The sequence below is a fragment of the Schistocerca piceifrons genome, chromosome 11 (genome assembly GCF_021461385.2).
Source record: "Schistocerca piceifrons isolate TAMUIC-IGC-003096 chromosome 11, iqSchPice1.1, whole genome shotgun sequence".
NCBI classification, from domain to species: domain Eukaryota; kingdom Metazoa; phylum Arthropoda; class Insecta; order Orthoptera; family Acrididae; genus Schistocerca; species Schistocerca piceifrons.
In genome coordinates, this window is record NC_060148.1 from 139,474,963 (window position 1) to 139,497,543 (window position 22,581).

At 41.5% G+C, this 22,581-nt stretch overlaps 1 protein-coding gene across 1 annotated transcript in view; it reads left to right on the forward strand.

Annotated features, from left to right (window-relative positions):
* The window catches only part of LOC124720404, a 120,125-nt gene extending 117,621 nt beyond the window's left edge, over positions 1-2,504 (forward strand). The window contains exon 6 of the mRNA XM_047245741.1: positions 2,365-2,504. The gene's annotated coding sequence lies outside the window, so the exon portion shown is untranslated. The remainder of the gene's footprint in view (positions 1-2,364) is intronic.
* The last annotated feature ends 20,077 nt before the right edge of the window (positions 2,505-22,581 follow it).

Sequence of the window (22,581 nt, forward strand, 5' to 3'; positions counted from 1 at the left end):
ATATCGACTCAACATTTTAACTCGCCTAAAGGGTGTTGGTACATTACCGATCGGAAACAGTGGCGGCATTGTCTCCGTGCTGGATCTGAAACGCTAATTCCCTACTCTGGCTTTGACTGAATTAAATCAGTCTTAACTTCCCTCCATTCCGTACAATGTTAAATGTTCCCTAGTCGAAATTAATAGCAATTCCACACTTGCTATAGGATGGAGCGACATGCACAAATCTCAGCCCCCACAAATTCCCACAGGAATATGAACTACCAATGTCCATTTGTCGCCACGATACGTGAAACTTACCGCCATCACTTCGCAAATGTAAAGTTTGAGTCTCAACGTCTTCGCTACTTTTACCACACACATGTGAGTATCCCATCACGAGACCAGAGCTCTCTGTGTGTTAACTTAATTCTCAAAATTCTTTTATATGACGTTACTCTCCCCACCGCGGTTCTACTACGTCACACAGTATCGCTTCGGCCAACTGCTTCCTCGTTATATGTGAATTCTTATTTTTCTTGCGTGGGTCGCTGCTACCATCGTTAATGTAGTATCACAATTTACCCACAGTCTCGGCTGTGTTTATTCTAAAAAGTACTATATTGTACTCGCCTTATTTCTTTCTGCACTGCAGTTGGGCCTTCTTTTGTTAATGTTAATTGGGGTTTCCCAATGCCATTAGCCACTTGCACTGCTCTCCAAACTCCGTTCACTTTATCTCATTTGGGCATGCCCCTGCCGTTATAAGGGTAGACATTGTTTTGTTATTCAGTACACGAGATTGCCAAATTACTTCCTGTTGACAATACAGAGATATTTTCTGGGGATTTTATTCTGTCTCATACGTATGAAGCTTATGTAAGGTCCAAAAAATGCGGACACCTTACAAAGGCCCCAGAGAGGCAATTCTCACGTTGCGGTTGACAATGGAAGCAAGACTAAAGAAAAATCATGGCACTTTCATAGGATTTGTAGAGCTGGAAATAGCATTTGACAATGTAAAGTGGTGCCAGATGTTCGAAATTCTGAGAAAAATAGGGTTAAGCTGTAGGGAGAGACGGGTAATGTACAATATATGAAAGAGCCAGGAGGGAATAATGAGAGTGGACTACCAAGAACGAAGTGCTTCTATTAAAGGGGGTGGAAGACAAGGATGTTATCTATCACCCCTACTGTTTAAACTGCATAAACAAGAAGTACTGATTGAAATAAAAGAGAGGTTCGTGGGGGGGGGAGGGGGTTAATATTCTAGTTGAAAGGATATCAATGATAGAATGAGATTGGTATCCAGAGTTAAAGTGAAGAAGGGTTGCAATGTATGCTGAATGGAATGAACAGTCTAATGAGTACAGAATGTGGATTGAGAGTAAATCGAAGACAGACGAAAGTAACGATAAGTGGCAGAAATGAAAACAGCGAGAAACTTAACATCAGGATTAATGGTGACGAAGTAAATGAATTCTGGTACCTAGACAGTAAAGTAACCAATAACGGATGGAGCAAGGAGGACATCAAAAGCAGACAAGCACAGGCAAAAAGGACTTTTCCGACCAAGAGAAATCTACTAGTATCCAAAATAGCGCTCAATTTGAGGTGGAAATTTCTGAGAATGTACGTTTGGACCACAGCGTTGTATGAAAGTGAAAGTTGGACTGTGGGAGAGCTGGAACAGAACAGAATCGAAGCATTTTAAATGTGGCGCTACAAACGATTGTTGAAAATTAGGTGGAGATGCTGCACAGAATCGGAGACGAAAGGAATATGTGGGATACACTGACAGGAAGAAGAGACAACATGATAGGACATTTGTTAAGAGATAAGTAAATGGCTTCCATGGTACTAGAGGAGACTAGAGGAGACTAGAGAGACTGGAATGCTTCCAGCAAGCAGTTGAGCACATGCGTGGCAAGTGCTACGCTGAGATGAAGAGGTTGGCACAGGAGAAGAATTCGTGGCGGGCCGCATCAAGCCAGTCAGAAGAATCTTCATTAAAAAAAAAAAAAACAAGAGGTAGGAAATCGGCTGTGTCCTTTTCGAGGGAAACATGCCTGCAGTTTCCCTAAGAGATTCAGAAAAACCGGTGAAAAACTGAATCTGGATGCCGTAGTTGGGATTCAAAAGGCTGTGATCACGGATGCGAGCTCAATGTCGCACCACGGAGCCTCATAGGTAAACTTTCCCAAATAAAGTCGTTTAATTCTGTGGTACAGAACTTCATTGATAGTAACTACATATGTGCTCGAACTTTACAGTAGTAGTTTCAGTTTCGACTTCTAAAATCCATTCCAATATCTCTTGTTTTATTAAGGGGAAATGTTACTATGTATTCGTCATTGTAAACACTTATGCTTACGTTGTTAACAGGTTCAGCATGGGGCCGAGGCTGATCAACAGGTACTTCAGCAATGGTTGTGCACGGATAGTGGCCTAACATAGCATCTTACGTACAGCTGAAGTAAGGAAATACAGTGTATTTACTTTTTAATAAATAAAGGTTAATAGTCTTCATTGTTTTAAATGCTGCTCCAATCTCACAAGCCACGATGTTTCAATTGGCAGTCCTTGAAATGTCGTATCAATTCCATATACCAGAAAGAACTGTAAAATTTATTGTAATTGGTATGCACATCATGCAGTTGACAGTGTATTTAAGAAGGTGTATATACGCATTGAAAAAGATTCTGACAGATATTCAAGTTTGCTTTTTTTTCAAATATTGGACGATATACTATGTGATCAACAGTATCCAGACACCACCAGAAACATATGTTTTTCATATTCGGTGCATTGTGCTGCCACCTACTGCCAAGTACTCCGTATCAGCGACCTCAGTAGTCACTAAATATCGTGAGAGAGAAGAATGTGGAGCTCCACGGAACACACGGACTTCGCATGTGGTAAGGTGAGCGTGTAAGGAGCAAACATTCAACGATTAAACAGTGGAAAAACGTTGCGCGGAGTGACGAATCACGGTACACAATGTGGCGATCGGATGGCAGGGTGCGGTTATGGCGAATGTCTGGTGAACGTAATCTGCCAGGGTGTGTAGTGCCAACATAAAATTCGGAGGCGGTACTGTTATGATGTGGTCGTGTTTTTCATGGAGGGTGCAAACCCCTTGTTGTTTTGCGTGGCACTATCACAGCACAGGCCTACATTGATGTTTTAAGCAGCTTCTTGCTTCCCACTGTTGAAGACCAATTCGGGAATGGCGATTGCATTTTTCAATACGATCGAGCACCTGTTCATAATGCACGGCCTGTGGTGGAGTGTTTACACGACAATAACGCCCCTGTAATGGACTGGCCTGCATGGAGTCCAGACCTGAATCCTAAAGAAAAACCTTTGCGACGTTTTGGGACGCCGACTTCACGCCAAGCCTCACCGACCGACATCGATACTTCAGAGTAGCACTCCATGAAGAATTCCCCAAGAAACCTTCCAGCACCTCATTGAACATATGCAGCAAGAGTGGAATCTGTCAGCAAGGCTAAGGGTGGACCAACACCATATCGAATTCCAGCATTACTGACGGAGGGCGCCACGAATTTTTCAGTCATTTTCAGCCAGGTGTCCGGATACTTTTGATCACATGGTGTACATTCCGTGTATCGGTATTCCGAAATCACATCGCGGTGGATATCGATTCCTGAGCTTAATTACTTTTTATTAGTCTTTCGATCTGTCTCGACTGATGATTACTGGAGTTTATTCCTTATTTCCTCTAGATTTGCTTACATACACTCCTGGAAATTGAAATAAGAACACCGTGAATTCATTGTCCCAGGAAGGGGAAACTTTATTGACACATTCCTGGGGTCAGATACATCACATGATCACACTAACAGAACCACAGGCACATAGACACAGGCAACAGAGCATGCACAATGTCGGCACTAGTACAGTGTATATCCACCTTTCGCAGCAATGCAGGCTGCTATTCTCCCATGGAGACGATCGTAGAGATGCTGGATGTAGTCCTGTGGAACGGCTTGCCATGCCATTTCCACCTGGCGCCTCAGTTGAACCAGCGTTCGTGCTGGACGTGCAGACCGCGTGAGACGACGCTTCATCCAGTCCCAAACATGCTCAATGGGGGACAGATCCGGAGATCTTGCTGGCCAGGGTAGTTGACTTACACCTTCTAGAGCACGTTGGGTGGCACGGGATACATGCGGACGTGCATTGTCCTGTTGGAACAGCAAGTTCCCTTGCCGGTCTAGGAATGGTAGAACGATGGGTTCGATGACGGTTTGGATGTACCGTGCACTATTCAGTGTCCCCTCGACGATCACCAGTGGTGTACGGCCAGTGTAGGAGATCGCTCCCCACACCATGATGCTGGGTGTTGGCCCTGTGTGCCTCAGTCGTATGCAGTGCTGATTGTGGCGCTCACCTGCACGGCGCCAAACACGCATACGACCATCATTGGCACCAAGGCAGAAGCGACTCTCATCGCTGAAGACGACACGTCTCCATTTGTCCCTCCATTCACGCCTGTCGCCACACCACTGGAGGCGGGCTGCACGATGTTGGGGCGTGAGCGGAAGACGGCCTAACGGTGTGCGGGACCGTAGCCCAGCTTCATGGAGACGGTACCCCAGGAGCAACAGTGTCCCTAATTTGCTGGGAAGTGGCGGTGCGGTCCCCTACGGCACTGCGTAGGATCCTACGGTCTTGGCGTGCATCCGTGCGTCGCTGCGGTCCGGTCCCAGGTCGACGGGCACGTGCACCTTCCGCCGACCACTGGCGACAACATCGATGTACTGTGGAGACCTCACACCCCACGTGTTGAGGAATTCGGCGGTACGTCCACCCGGCCTCCCGCGTGCTCACTATACGCCCTCGCTCAAAGTCCGTCAACTGCACATACGGTTCACGTCCACGCTGTCGCGGCATGCTACCAGTGTTAAAGACTGCGATGGAGCTTCGTATGCCACGGCAAACTGGCTGTCACTGACGGCGGCGGTGCACAAATGCTGCGCAGCTAGCGCCATTCGACGGCCAACACCGCGGTTCCTGGTGTGTCCGCTGTGCCGTGCGTGTGATCATTGCTTGTACAGCCCTCTCGCAGTGTCCGGAGCAAGTATGGTGGGTCTGACACACCGGTGTCAGTGTGTTCTTTTTTCCATTTCCAGGAGTGTATTTAGCTCTTCCTATGTTTCGATGATTACTTCACTCTCCTGTCTTGTAAAAATTCTTATCAAATTGAAATCATTTCAGATGGAATTCAAACGGAATTCCTTAACAAGAATACCAAAATAATTCACATGCATATAAAATATTGTCCTCACATTTCATATTCATGAAATGGAGAGACGTAGAAAGAAACAGGAGCCTGGTAAGCTTTTGAGGGTACCATAGCCTACAGTCCGGTTGAATGCAGTTTCCGGAACCTGACAGTGTTACCTGCCTCACCAGAGGTATGACGTTATGTGTCCTGTACGCTAACACTATCACATTCTTCACTTCCAACATTATAGGACAAAGTAAAGTATGTAGCAATAACATTTTCTCAACCCACAAAACTATCTGTCAGGCAGCATAAATGCTTGTAACAGCTGACTGATGCTTCACTTCACCGATTTCTATACGGCAGATAAATCATAACAAAAATAAATGTCTGCGCTACAAGAACTACACACAATTCGTTCAATAAGTTCTTGTAACAGCTGCGGAAATAACTTTTTATCTTATTGATTTCTTTGTGAATGAAGACAGTAGAACATACGAATAAGTAATTAGCTGTCCGTAATACACGGAAGCGCAAAAGAAACTGGTATAGCCAAGCGTAATCGAATACAGAGAGATGTAAACAGGCAAAATATGGCACTGCGGTCAGCAACGCCTATATAAGACAGGTGTCAGGCGCAGTTATTAGATAGGTTACTGCTGAACGTGGTGTTATAGTCGGCGCACGAACTTTGGGACACAGCATCTCCAAGGCAGCGACGATGTGGCGATTTTCCCGTACGACCATTTTACACGTGTACCGTGAATATCAGGAATCCGGTAAAACATCAAATCTCCGACATCACTGCACCCGGAAAAAGATCCTGCAAGAACGGGACCAACGACGACTGAAGAGAATCGTTCAACGTGACACAAGTGCAACCCTTCCGAAAATTGCTGCCGATTTCAATGCTGGGGCATCAACAAGTATCAGTGTGTGAACCATTCAACGAAACATCATCCTGTACGGCTGGTCCCGGAGAGGTTCTAGTCCTCCCTCGGGCATGGGTGTGTGTGTTTGTCCTTAGGATAATTTAGGTTAAGTAGTGTGTAAGCTTAAGGACTGATGACCTTAGCAGTTAAGTCCCATAAGATCTCACACACATTTGAATTTTTGAAACATCATCGATACGGGCTTTCGGAGCCGAATGCCCACTCTTCTACACCTGATGACTGCACGACAGCAAGCTTTACGCCTAGCCTGGGCCCATCAACACCGTCTCTGGACTGTTGATGACTGGAAACGTGTTGCCTGGTCCGACGAGTCTCGTTTCAAGTTGTATCGAGTGGATGAACGTGTACAGATATGGAGACAACCACGTGAATCCATAGACCTGCATGTCAGCAGGAGACTGTTTAAGCTGGTGCAGGCTTTGTAATTGTGTGGGGTGTGTGTAGTTGGGGTGATATGGGACCCCTGACACGTCTAGATACTTCTCTGGCAGCTGATACGTACGTAAGCGTCCTGCCTGATCACCTGCATCCATTCATATCCACTGTGCATTCCGACGGACTTGGGCAATTAGAGCAGGACAAAGGACACCCCACACTTCCCGAATTGCTACAGAGTGGCTACAGGAACACTCTTCTGAGTTTAAACGTTTCCGATGGCTACCAAACTCCCCTGACATGAACATTATTGAGCATAACTGGGATGCCTTGCTATGTGCTGTTCCTAAGAGATCTCCATCCCCTGGTACTCTAACACATTTGTTTACAGTCCTACAGAATCCACAACTTCAGACATCAGTCGAGTCCATGCCAGCCCTGCAGGTTTAATGGTGTCAATTTGTTCCAGCGCTATTTCAGACATTAATCGAGTCCATGACATGTCATGCTGTGGCCCTTCTGCATGCTCGCGGGGGCCCTACACGATATTAGGCACGTGTACCAGCCTTTTGGCTCTTCATTGTACAAACTATGTCGATCTTCCAGAGACCTTCGTTCCCTCCACTAACACAAGTAATGATTCTTCAGTAACAAAAATGTAGGAAGTTGATAGGCTTTCAATGGCACCGAACAAAAAGTTAGTGACCCCCAGTAAACACTTAGCCAATTCTGTGTGGCACCACTTCATTTCGTCAAGGGATAGATTCCAAGAGTGTCTTCAAGTATAGTAGATCAAACTAGAGACACTCATTGATGTTTGGGAGCCGAAAAGCTGTCAGACTGCGGGAATTATGATGGCACAAACAGCTACAGACGTGTTTTCTGGGACAGCTGTCGGGTAATGTAGCAGACCATTCGAGGTACGACACACTGCCGGAGCGATCAAGCACCCAGGAATGCCCTGACCTGCCCTGGGAAAACAGGTGTTGTCGTATTGGAATGTACAAGGGTGCACCATGTGCACATCATAAGGTGTAGGAGAATTCGAAGCGCTTGGTATCGACAATGTTGAAATAAAGATCACTGTTCCCGTTCGAGGTAATGTAACTGAACGGCCGCAATCCACGCTCCCAGAAACACCCATAAAATTTCACGGAACCACCTCTGGTCTCAACTATACCGTCCACAGGCAGCAGCTTACACGCCTCATACAGCCGTCGGTCCAATCAACGGTCTGCATTGTTTGAAAAGAACTCGTCAGAACGTGCTACACTCTCCAGTCATCCAATGTCCAGTTGCGCCGTTGTGTGGCCAATGGATGACGTGTAGCTTTAGGTGCAGCTGTGAGGGACAGACTTCCACGAAGTGTCCTACTCCAGTTTTCCACTGTGCAGAATTCCCTTCACAATCATGGCTCAAAAACTCACTGAGATGGGCAAGCATTCACTAACAGCTGACATTTCTGTCGGATTTGTAGCAATTTTGTGCCGTATTAAATGTTTGCGAGATGGAAATCATTCGTTGCAGACATGCTGGAAAATACGCATTGATACGCCAACAGATCAGGCAACTTCATTCACTGTGTGGCTGCGGGCACGTCAAAACACTACAGCTGCTTTCTCTCTGTCACGCCTCCACGCCGACACATCTTCCCGTGTTCATTCTACACAACCGAGTGGCACCTGTCATCGACAGTCGCGTCTGCACTCTTTGTATCGCTTCTGTTGTGTGCGCAAATCGGTAGGAGTGGCCGCTATGATACAACGTGTGGTCACACTTCTGAAGAGTCACTAACTAGAAGATGTCTCCAAAAGCGGGCTCGACTTTTTGAAACCATTATACAGTGATGGTCCAAGGCGTCACACCCTGCAGTCCTTCACACAGGTGGGACCTCGTCTCTGAGTGATCGATGAAAAGAAATTCTGAATTTCGTGAGCAGCTCTACTACAGCTTTGAATAAGTTCGTATCTCGTTACAGACTTCGAATTCTTTTATTTTTTAACCTTTATTGAATTCATTTTGATCGTTTTTTTATTCAAATAATTGTTTCAAATGAAACTATTTACTTTTCTATTCCTTTGTAACGTCATTTTATTTAGAATGTTCACTCTTTCAATTGCTCTCGCTTTTTCTTCCTAGCATTCTTTTTCCACTTGGGATAATTGTGCATGTGAATTTCATTATTGTTATTTATTGACCCTGACAGCAACGCCACCATGTTGAATAATGCTTTTCGTACAACCACAGGACCTCGTGTTACGACTCAAACTGTGCACAATAGGCTGCATGATGCGCAACTTCACTCCTGATGTCCATGATGAGGTCCATCTTTGCAACCACAACACCATGCAGTGCGGTACAGATGGGGCCAACAACGTTCCGAATTAACCACGCCAATGACTGTCGCATATGCCTCCAACCAGACAATCGTCAGAGACGATTCTGTAGGCATCCCAGTCAGGCTGATCGCCTCAGACACGCTGACCAGCGATTGCAGCGAAGTGGAGGTTCTTTGCTGTTTTGGGGTGACATTGTATGGGGCCGACATACTGCACTGGTGGTCATTAAAGCCGCTGTAAAAGGTTGTATGATATATGAATGCCACCCTATGACCGATGTTGTTGTGGTCTTTGATGCAGCTCTCCATGCTACTCTATCCTGTGCAAGCTTCTTCATCTCCCAGTACCTACTGGAACCTACATCCTTCTGAATCTGCTTAGTGTATTCATCTCTTGGTCTCCCTCTACGATTTTTGCCCTGCACACTGCCCTCCAATGCTAAATTGGTGATCACTTGATGCCTCAGAATATGTCCTACCAACCGATCCCTTCTTCTGGTCAAGTTGTACCACAAACTTATCGTCTCCCCAATACTACTCAATACTTCCTCATTAGTTATGTGATCTACCCATCTAATCTTCAGCATTCGTCTGTAGCACCACATTTCGAAAGCTTCTATTCTCTTCTTGTCCAAACTATTTATCGTCCATGTTTCACTTCCGTACATGGCTACACTCCATACAAATACTTTCAGAAATGACTTCCTGACACTTAAATCTATACTCGATGCTAACAAAATTCTCTTCTTCAGAAACGCTTTCCTTGCCATTGTCAGTCTACATTTTATATCCTCACTATTTCGACCATCATCAGTTATTTTGCTCCCCAAATAGCAAAACTCCTTTACTACTTTAAGTGTCTCATTTCCTAACCTAATTCCCTCAGCCTCACTCGACTTAATTCGACAACATTCCATTATCCTCGTTTTGCTTTTGTTGATGTTCATCTTATATCCTCCATTCAAAGACACTGTCCATTCCGTTCAACTGCTCTTCCAAGTCCTTTGCTGTCTCTGATAGAATTACAATGTCATCGGCAAACCTCAAAGTTTTTATTTCTTCTCCATGGATTTTAATACCTACTCCGAATTTTTCTTTTGTTTCCTTCACTGCTTGCTCAATATACAGATTGAATAACATCGGGAAGAGGCTACAACGCTGTTTCACTCCCTTCCCAACCACTGCTTCCCTTTCATACACCTCGACTCTTATAACTGCCATCTGGTTTCTGTACAAATTGTAAATAGCCTTTCGGTCCCAGTATTTTACCCCTGCCACCTTCAGAATTTGAAAGAGATTATTCCAGTCAACATTGTCAAAAGCTGTCTCTAAGTCTACAAATGCTAGAAACGTAGGTTTGCCCTTCCTTAATCTAGCTTCTAAGATAAGTCGTAGGGTCAGTATTGCCTCACATGTTCCAACATTTCTGCGGAATCCAAACTGATCTTCGCCAAGGTCGGCTTCTACCAGTTTTTCCATTCGTCTGTAAAGAATTCGCGTTAATATTTTGCAACTGTGACTTATTAAACTGATAGTTCGGTAATTTTCACATCTGTCAACATATGCTTTCTTTGGGATTGGAATTATTATATTCTTCTTGAAGTCTGAGGGTATTTCGCCTGTTTCATACATCTTGCTCACCAGATAGTAGAGTTTTGTCAGGACTGGCTCTCCCAAGGCCGTCAGTAGTTCCAATGGAAAGTTGTCTACTCCGGGGGCCTTGTTTCGACTCAGGTTTTTCAGTGCTCTGTCAAACTCTTCACGCAGTATCGTATCTCCCATTTCATCTTCATCTACATCCTCTTCCATTTCCATAATATTGTCCTCAAGTACATCGCCCTTGTATAGACCCTCTATATACTCCTTCCACCTTTCTGCTTTGCCTTCTTGCTTAGAACTGGGTTTCCATCTGAGCTCTTGATGTTCTCACAAGTGGTTCTCTTATCTCCAAAGGTCTCTTTAATTTTCCTGTAGGCAGTATCTATCTTACCCCTAGTGAGATAAGCCTCTACATCCTTACATTTGTCCTCTAGCCATGCCTGCTTAGCCATTTTGCACTTCCTGTCGATCTCATTTTTGAGACGTTCATATTCCTTTTTGGCTGCTTCATTTACTGCATTTTTATATTTTTCTCCTTTCATCAATTAAATTCAGTATTTCTTCTGTTACCCAAGCATTTCTACTAGCCCTCGTTTCTTTACCTACTTGATCCTCCGCCTACTTCACTACTTCATCCCTCAAAGCTACCCATTCATCTTCTAGTGTATTTCTTTCCCCAATTCCTGTCAATTGTTCCCTTATGCTCTCCCTGAAACTCTGTACAACCTCTGGTTCTTTCAGTTTATCCAGGTCCCATCCTCTTATATTCCGACATTTTTGCAGTTTCTTCAGTTTTAATCTACAGTTCATAACCAATAGATTGTGGTCAGAGTCCACATCTGACCCTGCAAATGTCTTACAATTTAAAACCTGGTTCCTAAATCTCTGTCTTACCATTATATAATCTATCTGATACCTTTTAGTATACCCAGAATTCTTCCTTCTTTTATGATTCTTGAACCAAGTGTTAGCTATAATTAAGTTGTGTTCTGTGCAAAATTCTACCAGCCGGGTTCCTCTTTTCCTTTTTACCCCCAGTCCATATTCACCTACTACGTTTCCTTCTCTTCCTTTTCCTACTATCGAATTCCAGTCACCCATGACAATTAAATTTTCGTCTCCCTTCACTATATGAATAATTTCTTTTATCTCATCATACATTTCTTCATTTTCTTATTCATCTGCAGAGCTAGTTGGCATATAGACATGTACTACTCTCGTAGTCGTGGGCTTCGTGTCTATCTTGGCCACAATAATGTGCTCACTATGTTGTTTGTAGTAGCTTACCCGAACTCCTATTTTTTATTCATTATTAAACCTACTCCTGCATTACCCCTATTAGATTTTGTATTTGTTCCTCATAGTACTGATGTAAATAATGAAACATGGCAGTTCACCATTGGCACGTGACAACTTCACTACAGTGACCCAACAAGACAATACGTTCATTCTGACACTGTTCCAAAAACTCTGTGTTACATCTGCATCTATGTACATAAGTCAGCAAGCCACAGTATGTTGTATTGTGGAGGATACCATGTACCATTACCAGCATTTTCCTTTTCTATTCCACTCGAAGCGAGGGAAAAAATGATTGCTTACATGCCTCCGCAAGAGCTCTAATTTATCTAGAGTTTGTGATATTTATGCAAAATATATGTTGGTCACTGTAGAATTTTCTGCAGGCAGCTGTAGCTATTTCATGGGAACTGTCTCGTCTTCCCTTTAGGGATTCCCATTTGAGTTTATGTAGCGTCTCAGTAGCAGTCTCACGATGGTCAAATCTACTGGTAACAAATCTAGCAGAATGCTTCTGTATTGCTTCAATGTCTTTCTTTAATATTACTTTCTGAGGATACCAAATACTCTAAGAGTACTCAAGAATAGGGTTGCCTTAGTGTTGTATATGTGGTCTCCTTTTGTAGGTGAGCTACACGTTCCTAAGACTTTTCCAGTAAACTGCAGCTGAAAATCCATCTTCCTTACTGCTGTTTCAATGTGCTCATTAGATTTCATATCACTTTGCAACGTTATGTGTAGATATTTAACCAATGTGAATTTGTCAAGTAGCACAGCACTGTCACTGTGCTCAAACATTACAGGATTTTTCTTCCTACTTATCTGCATTAATTCACATTTTTCTATGTTTAGAGAATACGGCCATTCATCCAGACAGAACAGAAATTCTGTCTAAGTCACACTGTATAACACTACAGTCACACAAGGAGAACATTTCCGCATATAATACGGCTTCATCATACGGTGAGGATTAAAAATTCTGCAAATTCTTTACTAAACAAAGGCAATTAATAACAAACTCCTTTTCTTATTATGGAAAGAAAGATGTTCCAGCTAATAAATCCAATATCTTCCAGCCAAACAGTTTCTTCTTCTCTAAATATTATATGCACCTGCAGATATTAATGGTACTGTATCACTTGGAAGTGAGTCTGTACAGCCAAACTAACTTACTGTGTTTCCATCCAGCTCGCATACTCAAAGTGTAACTATGTTCTGACAATTACGTCAAATGCATTTTCATCTTTAGTATGGAATGGAGATGTAGACGAAGAGAATTTTTAACGACTGTGCAGTGGCCAATAGCCAAGTAGTGCTTTTCGCAACCACACTTCTATCATAGGTGTGGCCCTGGTGGAGTCGGTGCAGCTTTGCCCTTATCTGTAGTGTGCACAGGATCACACGGACCCACTGTCCCACCCGGACTTCTAACACTGGTCTTCTTTTCTTTTAGTATTCAACCCTGAAGTTGGTTTGCAGCAGAGCGCCATTCCTCTGTTCTGTCTGCCTTTGTCTTCATTTCCACGTATGTGTTACATCCAATGTCATTCATGATGTGTTGCATGTGTGATATCCTTGGTCACCTCCGCCGATTGCTTCCCTCAGTAGCTCCTTCTGCTATTGTTCCAATCATTTTGTTGTGTCGTAGTACGTGCCCTAAAAGTTTGTCTCTTCTTGTTTAGATGTGCCTCCACAGACATCTGGTTTCCTGTACTCTTCTAAGCACCTCTTCATTTGTTACATTTTGTCTCTCCAGCTGATCTTCATCGTCCTTCTATAGCACATCTCCAGGGCCTCTAGCCGTCTTGTCTCTTGTCTTCCAATTGTCCAAGTTTCACACCCTTATACGGCCACACTCCAAACGAAAGCTTTCATGATACGTTTCCTCATTTTCAGACTGATGTTGTTGCTGGTGAGTAAGTTCCTCCGCCAGTTAAATGCAATTTTGGCCTTTTGTATTCTGGTCGCAATTTCTTTCCAGCTTCTACCATCCCTTGTGATTTTGCTTCCCAGGTAAGTAAATTCCTCTATGACTTCCAGCTCTGCTCTTCCAATTCTCATTCTCAAACGTTCGTATTCTGCTCCTGTACTGCATACCATCACTTTAGTCTTTTTCTTGTTTATTCTCATTCCACACTGATTGCATATAATTTTTTCCATTGTTCTGAGGACTTCCCATAGATCTTCTTTTGTCTCCATGACTATAGCAGTATCATTTGCATAACGTACCATGTCTATCTTCAGCCCACTAATTTTGATACCCACCTTAGTAGTTTCTCGAACTTGGTCTATACCTTCCTAGATGCAAGCATTGAATATAAGAGGAGAGAGAGCACATCCTTGTCTTACCCCTTTTCTAATATCTGCTTCTTGTTCCTGGTGACAGTCCCTAATCTCTGCCACCTCATTCTTATAGAAACAGAGTATCACACGGATGTCTTTGTACTTTATTCCATTTTTCCTCAGCACTCTGAACATTTCTTGCCAGATAACGTTAACAAATGCCTTTTCCAGTGTAAGTAGGCTCTTCAAATTGTGTTTTTCTGTGTTATCGTGTGAAATATTGTGACAATAATGGCGTGTGAAAAACGTAATACTAGGCTCCAAAGTAAACTGAGAAATGACAGTGAAGATGAAAGCAGTGTGTTAGCGCCACCGTGTAATCAATTAACTAATGTTCAACATAGTAATTTGGTAATTGTGCATAGGGAAATGGAGTGGGCGGCAAACAATGGCGTAGGCAGTGAAACAATTAGTGAACAGGGAAGCATTATCGATCAATCACTCGGCAACAGCTCGCCTCAGGAATGATAGGACACAATTTTGCAAATACTGTAGATTCAGGTTTTGCGTCCTCACCGTTTTCTCAAATAAGTCAAGACACTTTTTCTGCTTGTCAAAATGTGAATGTTGCCGGTGCAAATCCACTGCCGAAAAGCGTAGAGGAACAGATTCCAGACACTAATGCATTCTTATTACAATTATAGCAACAAATGGGACAAAATCTTCAAAAGTTAGACGCAATGGAACAAAATCTTCGGAAGTTAGACACCACACTTGAACAAACACGTGAAGATCTAACTACTGAGTTACATAACATTGAATCGAAATGTCAAAAAGTCTGTAATGACGTAAAAACACAAATTTGTGAGCATTTTCAACCTATTTTTTCGCGGCATGAAAATGCATTACAGAATCACGAAGCAGCCATAAAAGAACTGCAAACCATTGTTCATGAAAATCATGAGACCTTGTGGGCTAAAATTGACTCAGTTGCATCTACCGATTCGGTTACGCAACTTGCAAAAACTCAGGAAAACTTAAAGGACACAGTAGATTCGATTTCAACACAAATGGACACTCTGAAACTTGGTTCAGAAAAACACACTGAGGAAATGTGTTCACTATCGGAGAAAGTAACCGAACTTTCGGATCAGGCCACTAACTTATCTACAAAGGCAGATGATGATCTGAATGACACAAGACCTGTAGCCTTCACTGACACAGAAGAGTATGAACAAATTAGAAAATTCAAACAAAATCAAAATCAAATCAATACACAGTACAAAAGAGAAATCCGGGAAGTACAAGATCAGTTGACGCAGGTAATACAAGAATTACATATTTCAGAGGACACTCACGCTCCAGTACGGGAAGAGGGACATAGAAATACGAACAACCACAAAATAATAACACAGGACACTTCGGAAATTATGAAAGAAATTGGCAAGGCGCATTGGATTTTGAGATGGAACCGCCGAAACGAAGTAACAATGAGCGATGTGCGACTCGCCGACACGATGATTTCGACTATAAGCTGTTCATTACTACACGTAAATTCAAAACATTTAAGAATTCTGGCAACGTCATTCATCCACAAGCATGGCTTCATCAATTCTCTCATTGTTTTCCTCCCAACTGGTCATTGGAGCACAGGTTAGAATTTATGTGTGGCTACTTGGAGAATGAACCAGCTGTAAGAATGCGATCGGTCATTCACGATTGTCACAGTGAAGGAGAATTTTATCATGCCTTCCTCTCAGCATATTGGTCTCAAGCTACACAAGACCGAGTAAAACATAGCATCATAATGATGAAACATTTCGAACAACCTGAATTTTCCAGTCTTGTGAAATATTTTGAAGACATGTTGCACAAGAATCAGTACCTGTCAAACCCATACAGCCCCTCAGAACTCATCCGCATTTGCTTAATCAAACTGCCTGAACATTTGAGACATATTATTTTAGCAGGACGTTGCAAAGACGACATTGAAGCTTTTCAGGGACTGTTACAAGAACTGGAAATTGACACTGACAATTGCGGAACGCGAAAACAGGAGAAAAACAATTACAGATCACATCTGTCACAATGCTGCGATGACAGAAATAATATACGACAAGGTTATTCTTTCAATGTAAATCGTGACTGAAACAGACACCACCCGTATGACAACCATTGGCAGAGTAGTAATAATTACATTGAAAGATCACCTCTCTGCGGTAATGACTATCACAGAGACAATCAGAGAAACAGACAATATGGGAACCAAAATAATTATTATCAAGGGAGACAGAATAACTTTAGACGCAACAGTCCAGCGCACAGTTACGATTCAGGGAGAAATTCTCCACCACGTGACCGACAAGAAAGAAACTATGGGATCTACCGACATGATGACAGACGATATGATCGTAATGACAGACCTGAATTGCATCAGAACTGGCGGGATTCAAACAGATTAGAGCCCTCTCGACATGGTGAATTTGTAGAAGTTAGGTCTCCAAATCCCAATAACGACGCGCGCCAACAAAGACACAATAGGCAATGACTCATACCACTGGCAGCCACAAAACGTACTTATGAAACCGACGATGCAGCTGCCATAGCTAGTAATTACGTAAAAATTGAAGACATTAGGGACATCTTACTCCAGAAACACGACGTAAAACATAACAACATTGCGTATCCTGTGATTCACATTACTGTAAATGACGTAAAATTTACGGCATTACTTGACTCTGGCAGTCCCATTTCAGTAATTAGTGAAACAGCTTTTAGCAAATGCAACAAATGGAACGATTGCCCCACACTTCCGTTACGTAAGATTAAATTACGAGGTGCAATCTTTGGAAAAAGTGTAGATGTACGCCAACAAACCAATTTAGAATTCTTTTGCCAAAGCCACAGCTTCTCTATGAACTTTCTTATTGTTCCATTATTGTCGACGGAAATCATATTGGGAGTAGACTTTTTGAATGAATACAAAGCAATCTTAAACTTTCACGATGCTGAAATAAGTTTAGAGTAGGAACGTAAGTCAATAGCTTTGAAATTTGAAGATTGGCTCTCTAACCATGATGAGGAAATTAATCGGCTTTACCTTCTCTTAGACAACAGTTCGGAATTTTCTACAGAACTAGACACTAACAATCACTCTGCAAGTACTGACAGGGATGATATCGATGGCATATTTGAAATTAATGAGTTAATTCAGAATAAAATTCAAACAATTGAGAATTGTATTGACATTGACAGGCAGGACCTTTTTGAGATTTTACAAGCACATTACACAGTTTTTACTCACAAAACAGGAACAATCTAGGGATTTCAATACCAATTTCGTGATAGTGAGCGTACTAAATTTTGTGTTAGATCATACGTAATTCCAGCACATTATAGGGACTGTGTTAGATCAGAAATAGAATCTATGCTTGACGAGGGCATTATTGAGCCTGCAGTAAGCTCATACAACAATCCATTACATGTTGTTGAGAAGAAAAATGGATCGATCAGGCTTGTCTTACATTCGAGACAAATCAATACCATCATTATTCCTGAAACAGACAGGCCGCAAACGTTGGAAGAACTTCTCCAAAATTTTAATGGTGTAAAAGTGTTGTCTTCCATTGATCTCAGATCCAGCTTCTATCAGATCGAACTTCATCCAGAATGTAGAAAATACACAGCTTTCCTTTGTTTCGGCGTTTGTTATCAGTTTCGGAAGCTTCCTTTTGGTTTGAACATTTCTTCGGCAGCATTCATTCGCGGGCTAAATTCCATACTACCTGAGTTCTTAAAACGTCACATCACCTTATATGTGGACGATATTCTAATAGCAGAAGCTTCATGGGAACAACATAATCGCGTCCTCAACAGTTTGTTACGTATTTTTGCAGAATCTGGAATTACAGTTAACTTGGAAAAGTCTGAATTCGGTAGGTCAAAGGTGAGGTTTTTGGGACATATTATTTCTTCTGAAGGCATTCAGCCGGATCCTGAAAAGTTAGAAGCAATCAGAGCCATTCCAGTTCCATCCACAAAAAGGTTAATCCGCAGTTATCTAGGTCTCGTAAATTTTTACCGTCGTTTTCTGTATATGCAAATTCTAGTTACACCAAAACTTTGTTCTCTCACTGGGAAAAATACTATTTGGAACTGGGATGAACAAGCACTGTTGGAATTCAATTCTTTGAAAGAATCGCTACTTAACGCGCCAATACTAGCTCATCCAGATCTGTCACAAGATTTCTGCCTTAGCACGGATTCTTCTAAAGTCGGTCTTGGTGCCCATTTATTTCAAGAAGCCACAGAAAATGACACTACTGTTCAGAAAACCATTGCTTTTGCTCGCCGAGTGCTAACAAAATCTGAAAAAAATTATTCCGTTACTGAATTAGAAGCTTTACCTATCGTTTGGGCATTTCACAAATTCCGTTTCTATCTTTCTGGTAAGCACGTAACAGTGATCATCGTGCATTACAATTTATTATGTCTTCAAAATTAAATCATGACAGGTTAAAACGTTGGGCATTGTTTCTGCAAGAATTCCGCTTCACAATAGTCTACATTCCCGGCAAGGAGAACATTGTTGCGGACGCGCTGTCACGCGCACCGGCTGGGCTTGAAAAAAGTAACACAGAAGGCAACCTTACGAAAAATTTCAGTATTCTTTACATTCAGAAAGTCGCCTTTGAAAACATCATCACCACATCTTTAAAGAACATTGCTCATGAACAAGATAAAGATCCGATTTGGAAAGACAGCAAGAGCAAATGGCATGAAAAGACACACACACAGATTCGGAATTATTATCTGGTGAGAAACAACATACTGTTCAAACGCTGCACTGTTGTTGACAAGCTATGGGTACTTTGCATTCCAGACGATTTTGTTAATAAGCTCATTTGGTACATTCATTTCAGCTACGCACATTTTGGCCCACGAAAATGTTATCATATTCTTCGAACGACTTGTTATTTTAACAATATGGAAAAGCGAATTCGAAGAGTCTTGCCTATTTGTAAACTTTGTCAAAAGGCGAAACCATCTACTATCTCACATCGTGCTCCGTTGTTTCCTATTATTCCTTCTAAATTAAAAGAATTTGCTGCTGTTGATCTCTTGGGACCCCTTGTCAGAACGTCTAAAGGATTTTCGTACGTTCTAGTCGCTGTTCAACTTACTTCAAAATTTCTTTCTTTCACACCGTTACGTAATGCCACTGAACGGTCTGTATCCAACGCCTTTGTTAAAAATTTCTTACGTGAAGTTGGACACGTCAGTAAAGTCATTTCAGATAACGGACCGCAATTCAGATCTGCTGTTTGGTCACGCATGCTTCGGAATCATAAAATCAAACCTGTTTTTATTTCATTGTACTCACCACATTGTAACCCGTCTGAACGGATTATGAAAGAAATCAATAAGCTTTGCAGACTTTATTGTCACAGAAAGCATCAGCATTGGGACAGATATTTACACTTATTTCAAAACGTGCTGAATGAAATGCCTCATGACTCCACTGCTGTACCACCTACTCTTGTACTGAAGAATGAAGAACCACCGAACAGAATCAGAGAGCTTGTACCTTTCCCGAATACATGTAAACTTCGACACAAAGACATCATTGATTTGGCTCTTAAAAATATAAAATCTGCAGCAGACAAAAGGAGAAAACTACACGGTAAAGCAAATGCAGAGAAATTATATATTGGTCAGAAAGTTCTCATTAAAGCTCATTCATTGTCACATAAGAAGAAACACTTGAGTCACAAATTCTTTCTAGTTTACAATGGACCTTACAGAATCCGATGTATACCACATGACAATTGCATCGAAGTTGAAACACTACATACTAGGAAGAGTAAAGGTTTACACCACATTTCACATGTGAAACCGTTTATTGAAAGATAATCTGCCTTTTAACTTTGTCTTTGCCATATAACTTTTCACTTTACATTGCTAGTATGCTTTGTCAGACTTAGAATCTGTTATCATGCAACTATGTTTGAAGTTAAATATCCAGTCAAGAACCAAGAGAACTTATTTAAACAGAAATTACGAATGCATTGTTATAGTGAACGGACGACGCAGTGTTGTTGTTTGTACATTCTTGCTTGTTAGTTGCACGATCGCGTAACGACTATGAGGCTCACATACTTGGAACATATACCGGAACTGCTAATGAGATTTTCATGCAACATTTTGGTTTGCTTGAGAGTGGATTCTGGATTTGAGGTGCTTTCTGTGAAATGCTAGATGACGCAGTGGTTGGTTTGTGTGACAGCTACACGATTTTATCACGACACTATTAATGAGTGACAATTTACAATGTTGCTTTTGCGGTGTATCTGCTTTATACCTGCACAGTTTTTCTGTATTATTTTGGAAAGTAAAACATGTTTTAGTAGTAACTTTTGTGGTATAGCTACAATGAGACAGCCTTTTCCGTAGCACAACAATACGTTACAGCACAGTACTTTCTTCATCATGGCAATAAGCGTAATAACTAAGATATCTATATGCAAAGCATTTCACTTTTGTTTATCATGAGGTAAGTACATTGGCTTCTGCAGAACTTAGCTTTCAGAGGACAATAACTACGACACTTCCACAGAGCTTATCTTACAACAAGATGCACATTTAGCGCTACAGGACACGCATTTGAGTGCTTAATTTTGTACTTAAACCATTTATTTTTCAAGATTTTTGAAATACAAAGGTTTTCCGTGATACATTTCATTCCATTGCTGTAATCTGTAACACCTGAGGGTATAATTACATTAATCCTCAGGGGGGGTACACGTTTACATTGTGTACCATGTGTTTGGCAAGCACAAGGAGCCCTAGTTAATATGGTATTGCTTATACAACTTTACACATCGGTACCATATTTCTCTAGCACATAAATTACACAGCTGTCTGATCATTTAACGTAGAGAGACAAACATTGATTTTACTACGTCAGTGACACATGTTTACGCAATTACAGAGTTGGATTACTTCACACTTACGAAACTGTATTTTGTCTGTACTTTGTGAACTGTTCATATTTTTTCGGACCCATTGTGACATTATGAGAACTTTGAATGATACATTTGGTATGGGATCACGATTTTTAAAGTACGTTTGAGGCAGATGACACTTTTGGCATGAGCAGAGAATTTTTTTAATTATTTTAGGAAGCGACGACGATTTTGAGAGTTGACTGAGGTGTTATGATGTTATTATTATGACGACGATGTGTATTATGCTGCTGAGGTATGTTTATGATTAATAAGCTGATGCTATATGAGGAATTTATTATGATGAAATATTGAAGAAATGTCAACGAATATGTGTATGGCTAATAAGGTAAGGAATAATGAGTAGTGGTTAGGGACTCTAATTTGTGAAAAAGGATGTTGGAAACCAAGAATCGTACTTTAAGAGTTATGAAATGTGTGTAAATGCGTGAAGGTATCACAATGCCAGTGAAACTTTTTTGGACACTGTTATATTCATAAGATTTTGTTTCTACACATTTGCAACGTAAATTCTCGACCGGTGAAATTTTTTATAAGAGACTGTCACTGTAATGCAAACTGCTGTCGTAAATATTTCGGTAAGAAACTTAAGTGACCACCTGCACGTAATGCGTCGTGGGCACCCAGCTGTGCGGCAGACGCCCGAAAAAAAAAAAGCCATTAGTGTGCCTTTCAGAGGCGCAGTTGGAGAAGAAAAAAAAAAGGGAGGCCATTATCCTCGCCATTGACATTCCTTTAGAGAAAGCATCGCAAATACGAAACGCTCATTACTTGGAAAGAAACTTACATCTGCACACCTGATTATGACAAGCGTCTTTCTACGGGAGTTGAGAGAATTTCTACTAACTTATGAAATGTCACATGACTATTGAATGATATTCTTATGCTTTGCTTTAGATAGTTGCTTATTTCATTTGCTATCTGGTTTCCAGCTATGTTACAGTATTGGTTTCATAAAATAAAATTAAATGCAATTGCTAATGTGAAAACTTCCTGTCAACAGATCTATTAAATAATAATTTTATGATCCACATTCTTCGAAAAAGGAGCTCTTGGAATGGAAAGAACAATAAGAAGGGACTGATAACAATAACTGCATATATAATTTTCTTTTCAAGTACTTGGTAATTTTTTTTAGAATTAGTTTTTGTGGTGCACCACTTTAATTACATAGACATTAAGATGTGAATATACATTTCCCATATCTGCATTGTTGTTTTTACTGTAATATTTTTTCTGCTTGAGCTATGTCATGTTTAGGTACAAGTTACTGCTGTTTGCCAGGCATAGTGTTACTGAATTTGACTTTGTGTTACTCTGCTAAGCCAGTTTATTACTGATTTATTTTTCTTGTTTGCTGCTCATTGCATATTAGTTGTAATATTGTTGCTTACTTTGCCAATTTGAATTTTTTGTCATTGATGTTTGTGTTAATTATTTTGCGCTGCTGCATTGCCTCATCCCTTAGTTTAGCAT